General features: G+C 42.2%; 1 pseudogene; it reads right to left on the bottom strand.

Moving 5' to 3' along the window:
• Nucleotides 1–1,010: 1,010 nt before the first annotated feature.
• On the bottom strand, nucleotides 1,011–1,099 carry LOC144243227 (U6 spliceosomal RNA; annotated as a pseudogene).
• Between the last annotated feature and the right edge of the window lie 11,329 nt (nucleotides 1,100–12,428).

Raw genomic sequence — 12,428 nt, 5'->3', positions numbered from 1 at the left:
GAGATGATGGGCAGAATTAGTGAGAGATGAAAGCTGTAGGGCTCTAATGTTGGCTTTAGATGTCAACAGTGCATATCTGTGGCGAAGGGCAGAGCCTAAGACAAGGCCCAGTGTTTTCTGGTTTTGGCAACTGAGTAAGAAGTAACCCCCCTCACTGGGATAGGATAAATAGGGGAAATTATAATTTGGGAGAAGCTGAGAGCTTTATATGTAAACACACTGAGCTTTAAAGGCTGAGGAGACATTTAAGGGACTTCGTCTACTGGGAAGAGGTGTGTGGAAGCGTAGGATTCAGAGTGAAGCTGGACTGGAGTCAGGGCTTCAGGCTTCACTACCCCTAACCGAAACTTTGGAAATTGCTGCAGTCCTCCAGGAGGATGATGAATTGAGAAGGGACAGAATCCCAGGATAGAAGCCTGGGGAATGCCACATTATAGGAAGAGGAACTGGCAAAGGATCCTGAGACTGGGTAGGCAAAGAGGTAGAAGGGAATTCAAAGAGGGAGTGAAATCTCAAAAGAAGAGAAAAAGAAAATTTTAACACATTTCATGAACAGAAATATCTCAGAGAAGCCGAACAAGATAAAGACCCGGAAGTGGCCGTTGGGTATTAAAACAGAATAATCACAAACGATCTCGACAAAACTGGTGTCCATAAACATGGAGAGTGGCAGTCAGCTTACAGGGGTTGAAGAATGAATAAAAGTGCAGCAGGAAACAGCGATCTTCTGAGGAGCTAGGTGGTAACGGGAAGGAAGAACATAGGCTGGGAGCCATGTCAACCTAAACCTAGACCCCAGGGAGGGTTTCTTTTGTTGAGATGGAAATACTGAACGTACTGAGGTGTCATGGCAAAGATTCCTTTAAAGAGGGAAACACAAACATAGAATGAAGAAAGTGGATGATGAATAGACTAGGTCCCAAGAAGCTGAAATTGGAAGAGATCCAGCAAAAAAAAAAAAAAAAGAGGGAAGATAAAGCTTTCAGGTGGGGCTGGGGGCTCATTATGCCACAGAACAAATCTGCCTCTCATCCTTGCCAGGGGCCATGCTAAACTCCTCTGTATCGTCCCAATTTTAGTCTATGTGCTGCCAAAGCGCCTGCGCCACAGTGAGAACAAAGAAGGGGGAAACAGGAAAGCTGATAGAGTTTCTGCAGGGCTACAGAAAATCATGAGAATCCCCATTATATTTGTTCCCTGCCTCTTTTTCTTTGCTCTCAGTACAAAGTCAAAGTCATTTGCCAAGAATAGAGATTAAGTTAGAGCAGAGTGGGTTCAAAGAAAAATCAGATTAAAAAAAAAAAAAAGCATGAGCAGAGAAAGAAAAGGCCCGATTAGGAAACAGAAGGATCACCGGAGGATCCAGGGAACCGAGCCTTGGTTAGAGAGTATGAATGTAAGAGTGAGCAGCGGCACCAAACTTTGGGTTCTCAGGTCCTCTCCAGTGGATCTCCTTGGTGGGGTGTGGGCACTGAGAAATCAGACTATTGGACTGACTTCAAACCAGGCATCGCAGAGCAGGTACCTTGGAAGGGTACTGAGTTCAGGGAGATAAAATGGCAACTATTCCATTTGTCCCCCTCATCTCTCTACAAAAAAAAGGTATCCTTGCCCCTGTTTTACATAAGATGAGACTCACTCTTGGAGGCGTATCTTTGTTCTGTCTCAGCCCATCTCAGCCTGCGTGCAAGAGCTGTGTGGAGAGAGTCAGCTAGGCCTTCGGAATCAAAGCCCCCGCGCTCTCCCTGCACGGCGCTGCCTCTCTGGTTATACGCTATTAATCTAAATGGAAACAAGGGGTTACGTGCCGTGTCCCATTCTCCTTATGGGACCCCTATGTTTTGCAACATAAATCCAGGTGATACACACGAAGGGTTTTAGCCCCTGGAAGGAAAGCACTGCGCTAATTTCGAGGATGTATAAAAGGTGTACCAAATTGCTCCGAGCAATGTTCACACAGTGGTAAACTCATTTATGGTACAGAATTATTAACACCCAATCTCTGTTGTTGTTGGCTTTTTTTTTTCTTTTTTCGTTCCAACTGATTTTCATTTGCCTTAGCAGCAGATTCTCTATGCTGAGAAAAATGAGAAATGATCTTTAGTGAGGACACTGTAAGGCCTTACAGCAGAAGCTGTAAACCAGAATCACACTCATTCAAGCACAGATTTCATTTCCTCGTCCCTTTGGTGGTGATTTATGTCATTGTACCAAAGCTATTCCCAAAACACTGCAAAGTAGGCAAAACGATACTTTATGATTAGGTATGCAATTGTAGCCAAAGAATTTAAAACGTTTCAACAGGATGGTTTCAATCCCCATTTTATGGATGGGGAACTCAACACAGATAGATATACACATATAGCGGCTCCTCACTTTTTACCTCTGAGACTCTTGTTAAAATCCTCAGTGGCCCTCAGAGCTCTGAGAGCTTGACCAGCTCCAAAGCATAATAAATTTTCAATCTTGAATTCTTTGAATATTTACATCATGGGCCTATGTAAAGCCAATAAAGATATTAACTTTTAAAATGAAACTTATTTAGTGCCTTCTTCCAGGGCCCCCAAATATGGCCTGATGTCTGGAGCACCAGGGGAGATGAGACAGGAAGCTGGTCCCTAGTTACACACTGAGCCCTCCTTTTCTTGGAGTTTCCTTTTCTCTTCTCTCTTCTTCCTTATGCTGAGGAAAGACAGCTGGTCAGAGGCCCTGATGATGAAGTCTGGCACATTCTACCCAAGGGCAGGGACACCCAGAAGAAAGGCAGTCTTTGATGGGGGCCAACAGGCGAATCCTGGTCGGAACAGGCTCAAGAAATGGGAAAGACTCAGGTCCATTTGGTCCCTTGCCAAATCTACTGGGAGGCAATCTTATGTAGGAACTCAGTTACCTCTAACTTGGCCCTGTGATAAACGTCTGATACAGAATTTATCAATAAAATTGCTACCAAATGCTTTTTATATCATTAAACGATGAATGCATACACTGAAAGAAAACATAGTCATATATTTTAACGGCCATGTGTAACTCATCCATCAATTTTATTGGGATAATCTTTAAAGCTCTTAAATTACAAGTTTTGATTGTTTTTCCTCATGCAGATACTGAAGAAACCGCCCCAGCTTTATGAGACTAAAAAAATTAGCATCAGGTCTTTCTGGAACTTTGCACCGTGCTAACCTTGTTAGGGTGGGCATTATTGTCTCTTGCATAGCAGCTGATTATTTTACGTTAAATATGTGCAACAGGGGCACCTGGGTGTCTCAGTTGGTTAAGTGTCCGGTTTCAGCTCAGGTTATGATCTCTCAGTTTGTGAGCTCGAGCCCTACGTCGGGCTCTGTGTTGACAGCTCAGAGCCTGGAGCCTGCTTCAGATTCTGCATCTCCCTCTCACTCTGCCCCTCCCTTGCTTGTGCTGTCTCTCATGTAAATAAACATGAAAAAATATTTTAAATATGTGCAACAGACACCTTTAGTAATACAATCATGGGACATGGATATTTGAACAATTCTATCCCATATCATCACATTTTAAAATGTCTCAAACTTACTAATGTCTATAGAGGAACCTGTATCATCTAAGAGTCCTCTTTGATTTCTGCTCTTTCCCCACTGGTCTTTTTTAACCAATTGAAATGTTTTCCATTGCTGTCTTTCTAGTTGGCACATGGGATTCCAACTTAGTTACAGGGTTACACAACAAGCAGTTCTTTGGTAAGAAAGCAGTATCTCCTATTAACTTAGATGGTGGGGTAAGCTGACGTTATGTGCCATCTAATATGATGTGATGTGAGATACCCAGCACCATCTATGAATACTTGTTTCAGAATGCAGTCAAGACCTCCAGCTGTACTGTCCAATACGGCGGGTTCTAGCCACTGTGCACCTCAAATATAACTAGTTCTAACTGAGATGTGGTGTAAGCATAAAACACACACTGGATCTCAAAGACTTAGAATAAAAATTAAAAGTAAAATTGCTCATTAATAATCATTCTATCAATTACATGTTAACATGATTATACTTTAAAAAAATTTTTTTTAATGTTTTATTTCTGAGAGAGAGACAGTGTGAGCAGGAGAGGGTCAGAGAGAGAGGTCTGTATCTACAGAATCTGAAGCAGCCTCCAGGCTCTCAGCTAGCTGTCAGCACAGAGCCCGACGTGGGGCTCAAACCCACGAACTGTGAGATCATGACCTGAGCCGAAGTCGGATGCTAACCGACTGCGCCACCCAAGTGCCCTAACATGATCATACTTTGGCTCTATTAAGTTTAATATAAAGTAGATTCTTAAAATTAATTTCACCTCTTCCTTTTCACATATTTCATGTGGCCACTAGAAAATTTAAACTCAAAATGTGGCTCTTGTTTGGGGCTCACATTACACTTGGATTGGAGAATACTGCCTTACATTCAACTTCTAGTTTATAGGACACATAGGAGAAAGAAGTTAAAAGACACCAACTGGAAACAATGAGCTGAATCTGAAATGGGGAAGGTACTGGATAGACCTCCACTGAGCATAGGTCGCAGACTGTTGCTGGTCTGATAACCATTTGTTGTCAGGCCACAATAAGACCAGGAGCTTGTACAAGAATCTAAATCACCTATGTTATGTCCTACATGAAGAGCCTAAAATTAAGGCCTCCATTAAGAGTAACCTCGGGCTGCACGTAGCCCCAGTCCCAGTTCCAGGAAAAGCCTCAGACTGTTCAAGGCTAGAGCCATCTTCGGACCGCCCTCAGATCAGCTAATCAAAAAAACATTCCTATGGTCTGAGTCAAGGCTGGGAACTGCAAACAGTTATTTTATACAAACTAGCCAATTTCTCACTGCTTGCCTGAACCGCACATGGGCCCTTTGAACTCACCTCATAATTGGTCATTTTCAAAGGATTCTCAAAAGTCATGATTGGGTCCCACCAAAAGTAATGAACACCTCACAGATACTGAATGGTCAAAGCTGTTACCATGGGTGCTGCTGTACAATTGCAATTGGTGCTTATGTGACGATGCTATACGTACAACATGTGCACTGTAACACCCCCGTCCCTTACCCCATTAAAACCCTACTCGCTATTGTTCCGGGCTTCACCTTGCTGCCACGACACCGGTAGGCAGGTGAGCCTCTGCTCCAGCTTGTAATAAAGACCCTTCTGTATTTGCATCGGTGCCGGCTCCTCGGAGGTCTCTGAGACTCGCGATTGGGGCACAACACTACACACACTGCTGCACGGCTCAGATGACATCATTTTCATAGCAGAAATTAGTCAGTAAAGAAAACTTGTCCCTTCATAAGGGTGGGAGGAGAGGACAAAAACGACATTTGGGCAACTGGAGAAATATTCATACGTGTTAGGGCAAGAGGCAGATTAATTGTGCCTTCTCACCCCAGGCTCTCCTTTTGAACTTACTGAGGCAGGGTTTGAGAGAGAAGCCAATGAACTCTTCCTGGGTTGGGTTCAAGACTCAAAGACAACGAGCTGCCTGACAAGATATCTTCCTGTGGAACCCATGGAGTGTGAAAGTGGAAGCAGATCAACTTCTGCCTAATTTATAAGGGAATCACACTGCGCAAGAGACCCCAAGGTTGGCCACCAATGCTATGTATTTGCGAAGTCCCTAAAGCAGTGCCTAGACTCTGAATCCATGTCAACACAAAATAGCTCATCAAAAATACAACTACCAAAAGGAACATCTTCTGGATTATTCATGTCAGGTGACCAGACAGGGTAACGAACAAGAGAGATCCTGCCTGATTTCAGGACCAAAAAGAGCCAGATACTTAGTCAAAAGATGGAGTTCCCATCCTTGGCAGAGCAGGAAGTCCTTGCTAATTTTGTGTAGCGAGATATCAGATGGACCAGTGACCCTGTTTGTTGTTTTCCGTATGCCCTCTTTCTCAAATGGGAGCTTATTTGAACCTTTATTGTGAAAAATTTTAAACATGCACAAAAGCAAAACAAATCATATAATGAACACTTCATTACTCAATTCAACAATCATCAACATTTTGTGATCTCTTTTCATCTCTTTCCTTATTGTCTTCACTGCAATATTTTAAAGCTAATAGCAAAAATCATATTATGTCATGCATAAATTAAGTGGGAGTTTTTAACTTTCTTTGTTGCACTGGTCTTTATCTCATTCAACCATTGTAGAGTGAATCATTAGCAGTGATGAAACTTTTCATTTAACACGTGACCAGATCTTTAGAAGCTACATGCCATCTGCATAGGACATAGGGGCGGTAGACCATGCATCTTAACCACAATAACCTTATGCACCTTTGGTATGTCTCTTATTGGTGAAGAGGTGACTGCATTTCCAATTGAATGGGCTTAGGGAATTTTTAAGGTATATATTCATATATGAAAATGATAGGAACATCACGTAGCTCTCCTTGGGTTTCCATCTCCCCTATTTCTTTGGTAAGAAATGTCTTCCCAACTCAAATATAAAACTCAACTGATTCAAAAACGAATCATCCTTTGTGCTTGTTTCATGCTTAAAATATACTTTCACATGAGAAAAACATTTTTTAAGAAAATGAAATCTGAATAAATCAAAGGCACAAAATCTAAATCTAAAGCCAGTCAGTCATTGTAGGCTCTGAGCCAGATAAGGTGAACTATTTTTTTTTTTCTATGAGGAGCTCAGAGAAGGGGAAAAAAAATCTTGATTTGCATTACCCTCAAGAAATTTACATGAAAATGGAGGTGTTGGAGGAGGTGTGTGTGAAAGACTCCTGCAAGAGGTGGAGGAAGGAGGGCAGACATTGCTGTAAGTAGCAGCTAAAGTAGTACAGCATGTTCCCCAGCGCCGTGCCACTCTGATAGGCAAGTTTCTCTTGGCACCAAATTTCAGAAGCTACACATTGTCAGCCATGATATTGGGGGCGCTAAGATCTCATACAGTGTAAAAATTCCATCTACTGGCTGCAAGGAAGCAGTGAATATTCCAAAGGTTCTTTCTAGGTTGAGCCTTCTAGGTTTCCTCGCTCCTGAGTGATACAGCACGACACTTGTCAGGGGTGCAAAAGTCTAAGATAGGTCACCCTCCTCTCTGTCAAGAGTTTAGTTGGCACCGGTAAAAACACAAAACAAAACAAACAAACAAACAAAAAAAACAACGGGCGCCTGGGCGGCTCAGTCAGTTAAACGTCCCACTTCAGCTCAGGTCATGATCTCATGGCTCATGGGTTCAAGCCCCACATCAGACTCTGTGCTGGCAGCTAGCTCAGAGTCTGGAGCCTGCTTTGGATTCTGTTTGTCTCTCTCTCTCTGACCCTCTCCTACTCATGCTGTCTCTCTCTCTATCTCTCAGAAATAAATAAAACATTAAAAAAAAAACAAAAAGATGCTCATTCATTTTTTTATTACCATTTTTATTTATTTTTTGAGAGACAGAGCATGAATGGAGGAGGGGAAGAGAGAGAGGGAGACACAGAATCCAAAGCAGGCTCCAGGCTCTGAGCTGTCAGCACAGAGCCCGATATGGGACTCAAATTCATGAACTGTGGGATCATGACTTAAGCCGAAGTCAGATGCTTAACCAACTGAGCTACTCAGGTGTCCCTACTCTTTCATTCTAAAACAGACTCCAGGAGAAATGGCAGTGACATTGAGAAGATGTCCTCTGATATTTTAGGGCCATAAAAGTGGGTTTTCCTTTAAGAACTTCATGGAGATCATTATTTTCTGGCTGAATATGTGTTTGGGTGTGTTTGCCTATATTAATATTTTGTAAATGAGTCAACTTTCAGCTAAAATATTTTTTAATTTTTTATCTATGTGAGGCAGATACGTTACTGTGGTCCTCGACTTTGTTATGCCCAGATTGCGATCTCCCCAAAATCCCAAGACCACCAAGGAGTCCGAGTCACGTATGCAAAAGCAAAGGGCGTTTATTCGGACTTAAGCTCGGGCTCCCAGACCTCACTAACGCAGTGGATCCATGCTGAGAGCCCTGAGCAAAGGCAGAGTAGGATTTTTATGGGGTTTGTGAAGGCGGAGTTACAGAAGTTGTGGCAGGGGAACAGTGATCCAATCATAATTATTCAACATTATTGACAGCGGGTTTAACCATACACATTGTCTAGAGTATTCATTACTTTCGGCGGGATCCAATTACAACATTTAGAGTACCTTTAAATTCAACCAATCACAGAGCGAGCCTAGGGTCTCGTTCTGCGACTAACGGGTTAACTTTAACATTAGGTAACAGGGTCCTATCTATAGTTTCTATCTCCAGGCCTCTCCCTTAGTAATGTGGAGGATGGTCGCTGGCCTTTCCTGATTGGGTGTTGCAAGGGTGGTTACTCCTGCTTTGGGCAATGTGTAACTGCCTGATAGTTTCGGGGAAGCTGAAACTTAGGCCTTCTAGTTTAGAGGGGAAACTTAAAGCCTGTCATGGAGTCAGTTTGGTTTAGACTTTTAGACTTGTGTCCTTACAACTTAATCATTGAAAATGTATCTCCAGGGGTGCCTGGGTGGCTCAGTCGGTTAAGCGTCCGACTTCGGCTCAGGTCACGATCTCACGGTTCGTGGGTTCGAGCCCCGCGTCGGGCTCTGTGCTGACAGCTAGCTCGGAGACTGGAGCCTGCTTCGGATTCTGTGTCTCCCTCTCTCTCTGACCCTCCCCTGCTCACACTGTCTCTCTCTGTCTCAGAAATAAATAAAACATTAATAAAAGAAAGAAAGAAAATGTACCTCGACAGCATACGAAAAATAAAAGGCTGTATTAGAGTTCTGAACACAACAGTAAGAGACTAAATGTGCAAACAGACCATGGCCAGACCATATATAACAACAGAGCTGTGACCCACAATCTCTGCAGCAATTGGCCCACACAATCAGACTGTATCAAAGACTGCTGGCATCCCAATTATGTGCCCCTGCTTCCACTCAGAAGCACCCAGAGAAAGGCAAATCTATACCCAAAGCCACCTCAGAAGAGGTTCTAGCATGCCCACTTCTAGTTTCCCAGGCCAACACCCTCCAGCCAGGGCACAACTGAGGCTTCCTTTATCCCCCCTAATATAAAGCTCTCCCACCCTTCTGCCTGCCTTTGCATCTCTGCCAAACAGCGACAGTAGCTGTCTTTCTACAGCAAGCCCTAGATAAATAGTCGACATTTATTCCAGTAGGGAAGGTCTTTGCTTATTTCCATAGTCTCCTGAAGGTGTCACCAAAACAGTATGCACTGTCCCATGCCGCAAACAGCCATGTTTGACCAGGTGCGATGCCCACACAATCTCCTTGCCATTTGCTGCCGGCAGCTTGTAGAGGTCTCGCTGAAGTGGTAGATCTGAACTCCACTCCCTTTGCCTTGACATCCTTGGCTGTTTATCCTCAGTTTGGCCATGAGGTTTTATTATTGATTCTCAATTGTTTGTGAGGTGAGACAGCTCCATTTTGTTCTGTTTTTTTGTGTGTGTGTTTTTTTTGTTTTTTGTTTTTTGCTCTTTTGTGCTACAGTCTTGTGTAGTGCTGTTTGAAAGCATTGTTCATTATTAGAAGGAGAATCATAGGGGAGAACTGAGGCATAGACCAAATAAACCTGTTTTTCCAGCCAGCCTTCACAGACTGATGAGTCTGTTGTCCTCACAGAACCCATGTTCACTTGGACAAACTTTGCTGTGGATCATCAATAAAACCAAATAAGGCTCTTTCCATTCTTGATTTTTTGGGGTCCTGTGAGCTTAGCTTGGATCCAAAGAGAGTGTGCTCTCTGGTCTTCCTTCTGTGGGGTGGAGTAGGGCAGGACAGCGGGGTAGGGTGGATACCAAGTGTCACATCTGTGCTGAGAGGCAGCCAACCATTAGGTTAGGGGCTTGAAACAGGAGGTACACAAACATTATAAGCATTACATTCCTACCTACAATGGCCAGACTCTCATGGGGTGTCTCAGTTTAAATCCTCTCCCCTACCTGTGATCCCCCCGCCACCCCTTCTGTGTACTCCCCTCATAATATAAATTCTCACACATATCTTTCTAAGTTGCATAACATCATCAGGGATGACTGGCTTTTCAGTGACCCCTCTGGGAAACATTTGATTTGAACAAAATTGACCATGTGAGAGGTACCTTAGGAAAGAAAGGGAGTAAGATGTCACAAGCTCAGTGGGCAACATCTTAGGACTGGCAGAGGACTCCAAAGGAAATTCTGATGCAAAACCTTGTTTCAATAAAAGATTGTCGGCCAAAGCGAATGAACCAGCTGACAAACTTAAGCAAGAACAAACTGGACTCATTTTCCGAGTGAGTATTCTCCCTTCTGTTCCCTTGTTGTCTCCCAACATCCACTGTCCCTCTTAGCCCTCTGATCTCTCTCTTCTTGTATTTCCTCATTGTTCTTCCCTTATCCAGAGCCACCATCTTTTTTTTCCCAAACTCGAATGCCCTAAAATGCCAGTCACCTCTAAGGATCTTTTCTCCCAGGCACGCAGGCAACTATAGAATATAAACTTGGACTCAAGCTGAAATAAGAACTCTTTAGAAGTATTTCCCTAAACCAAGGCATGACCAGCAGCTATAGGGAAACTTTGGTGTTCTTGTAGATTCAGTTCCAGATCCTTCCAATAATCGTTCCAATTGCATTGACAGTGAGTCAAATGAATTTTTTGGTTTGCTGGCACATATAAAAGTTACGTTTACACTATACTGTAGCCTATTAAGTGTGTGATAGCATTGTGTCTGAAAAACAATGTACATACCTTAATTAAAATATACTTAACTGCTTAAATAAATGATAACTAGCATAGAAGCTTCAGTGAGTCATAAGAACCAAACATAGATCACCACAACAAATAATAACGAAAATGTTTAAAATGCTCTGAGAATTACCAAAATGTGACACAGAGACACAAAGTGAGCAAATGCTATTGGAAAAATGGCACCAAGAGATTTCCTCAGCACAGGGTTGCCACAAACCTGGAATTTGTAAAAACAAAACAACAAAACAGATCTGCAAAGCACAATAAAATACCATTTGTCAGTATTCATAGAATTTAGAATCCTTCTGGGTACCCTTGGGGGATCTGACCAACTTGAACACATGTTGGTTAGAGCCTCAGATTAATTGCTCGATGAAAAAGCTGATTAGAATCACCTGAAAAAGGGCCTACAGGATCCTTTTACCTTTTAATTCCAGTGTAGTTAACATACAATGTTAAATTAGTTTCAGGTGTACAATATAGTGCTTCAACAATTCCATATATTACTCAGTGCTCATGAGGGTAAATGTACTCTTAATCTCCTTTATATACTTCACCCATTTTTCCACCCCCACTTCCCCTCTGGTTACTATCTGTTTGTTCTCTATAGTTAAGAATCTGTTTCTTGGTTTGTCTCTTTTGTTTTCTCGTTGTTGGTTTGTAAATTCCACCTGTGACTGAAATCATGTGGTATTTATCTTTCTCTGACTGGCCTGTTTCACTTAGCATTATACTTTCTAATTCTGTCTATGTTGTTGCAAATGACAAAATATCATTCTTTTTCATGGCTGAATAATATTCCATTGTGTATGTATACCACCGTCTTCTTTATCCACTCAATCAATAGACACTTGAGCTGCTTCCATAATTTGGCTCTTATAAATAATGCTGCTAAATAATAGGAGTGCATGTATCCTTTTGAATTAGTGTTTTGTATTCTTTGAGTAAATACCCAGTAGTTTCGTTACTGGATCATATGATAGTTCTATTATTAATTTTTTGAGGAACTTCCACAGCATCTTCCACAGAGGTTGTACCAGTTTGCATTCCCCTCAACAGAGCATGGGGGTTCCTTTTTCTCCACATACTCACTAACACTTGTTTCTTTTCCTTTAATTTTAGCCATTCTGAGGTGATAGATGTGAGGTATGAAGTGATATCTTCCGACAATAATATTCGAAAAGGGGCCTGAAAAGTAGGACAAAATCTGTTGAAAAACTACACCCAAAAGATTTGACTAAAAACCATTTGTATCAAGGGGCACTTGGGTGGCTCAGTTGGTTAGGCATCTGACTTCAGCTCAAGTCATGATCTCATGGTTTGTGGGTTTGAGTCCTACGTCAGGCTCTGTGCTGACAGCTTAGAGCCTGGAGTCTGCTTTGGATTCTGTGTCTCCATCTCTCTCTGCCCTCCAACCCCCAGTCATGATCTGTCTCCCTCTGTCTCTCAAAAACTAAACATATAATAATAATAATAACCAGTTGTATCATAATTTTCTCTGTAAATAGAGAAAAGATAAAATATAAGATAAGAGATTTTTATAATAGTCTGGGCAATAACTTCTATTATTTGAAAGGTAAAGAAGGTGCCAATGTAATAGCAGTTCTTTCATCTCATTTTGTCAGTGGAGTTAAACCTAAAACTGAAGACCTAATTCAGAAACAGAAACTGAAATGAGAAACAGGGCCTCAATCTGAATCGCAAAACCCAGT

Source organism: Crocuta crocuta, unplaced genomic scaffold, assembly GCF_008692635.1.
Source record: "Crocuta crocuta isolate KB4526 unplaced genomic scaffold, BGI_CrCroc_1.0 scaffold26, whole genome shotgun sequence".
Lineage (NCBI taxonomy): Eukaryota > Metazoa > Chordata > Mammalia > Carnivora > Hyaenidae > Crocuta > Crocuta crocuta.
Note: the sequence above shows the minus strand (reverse complement) of the source record. Positions and strands in the feature narration are given on the sequence as shown.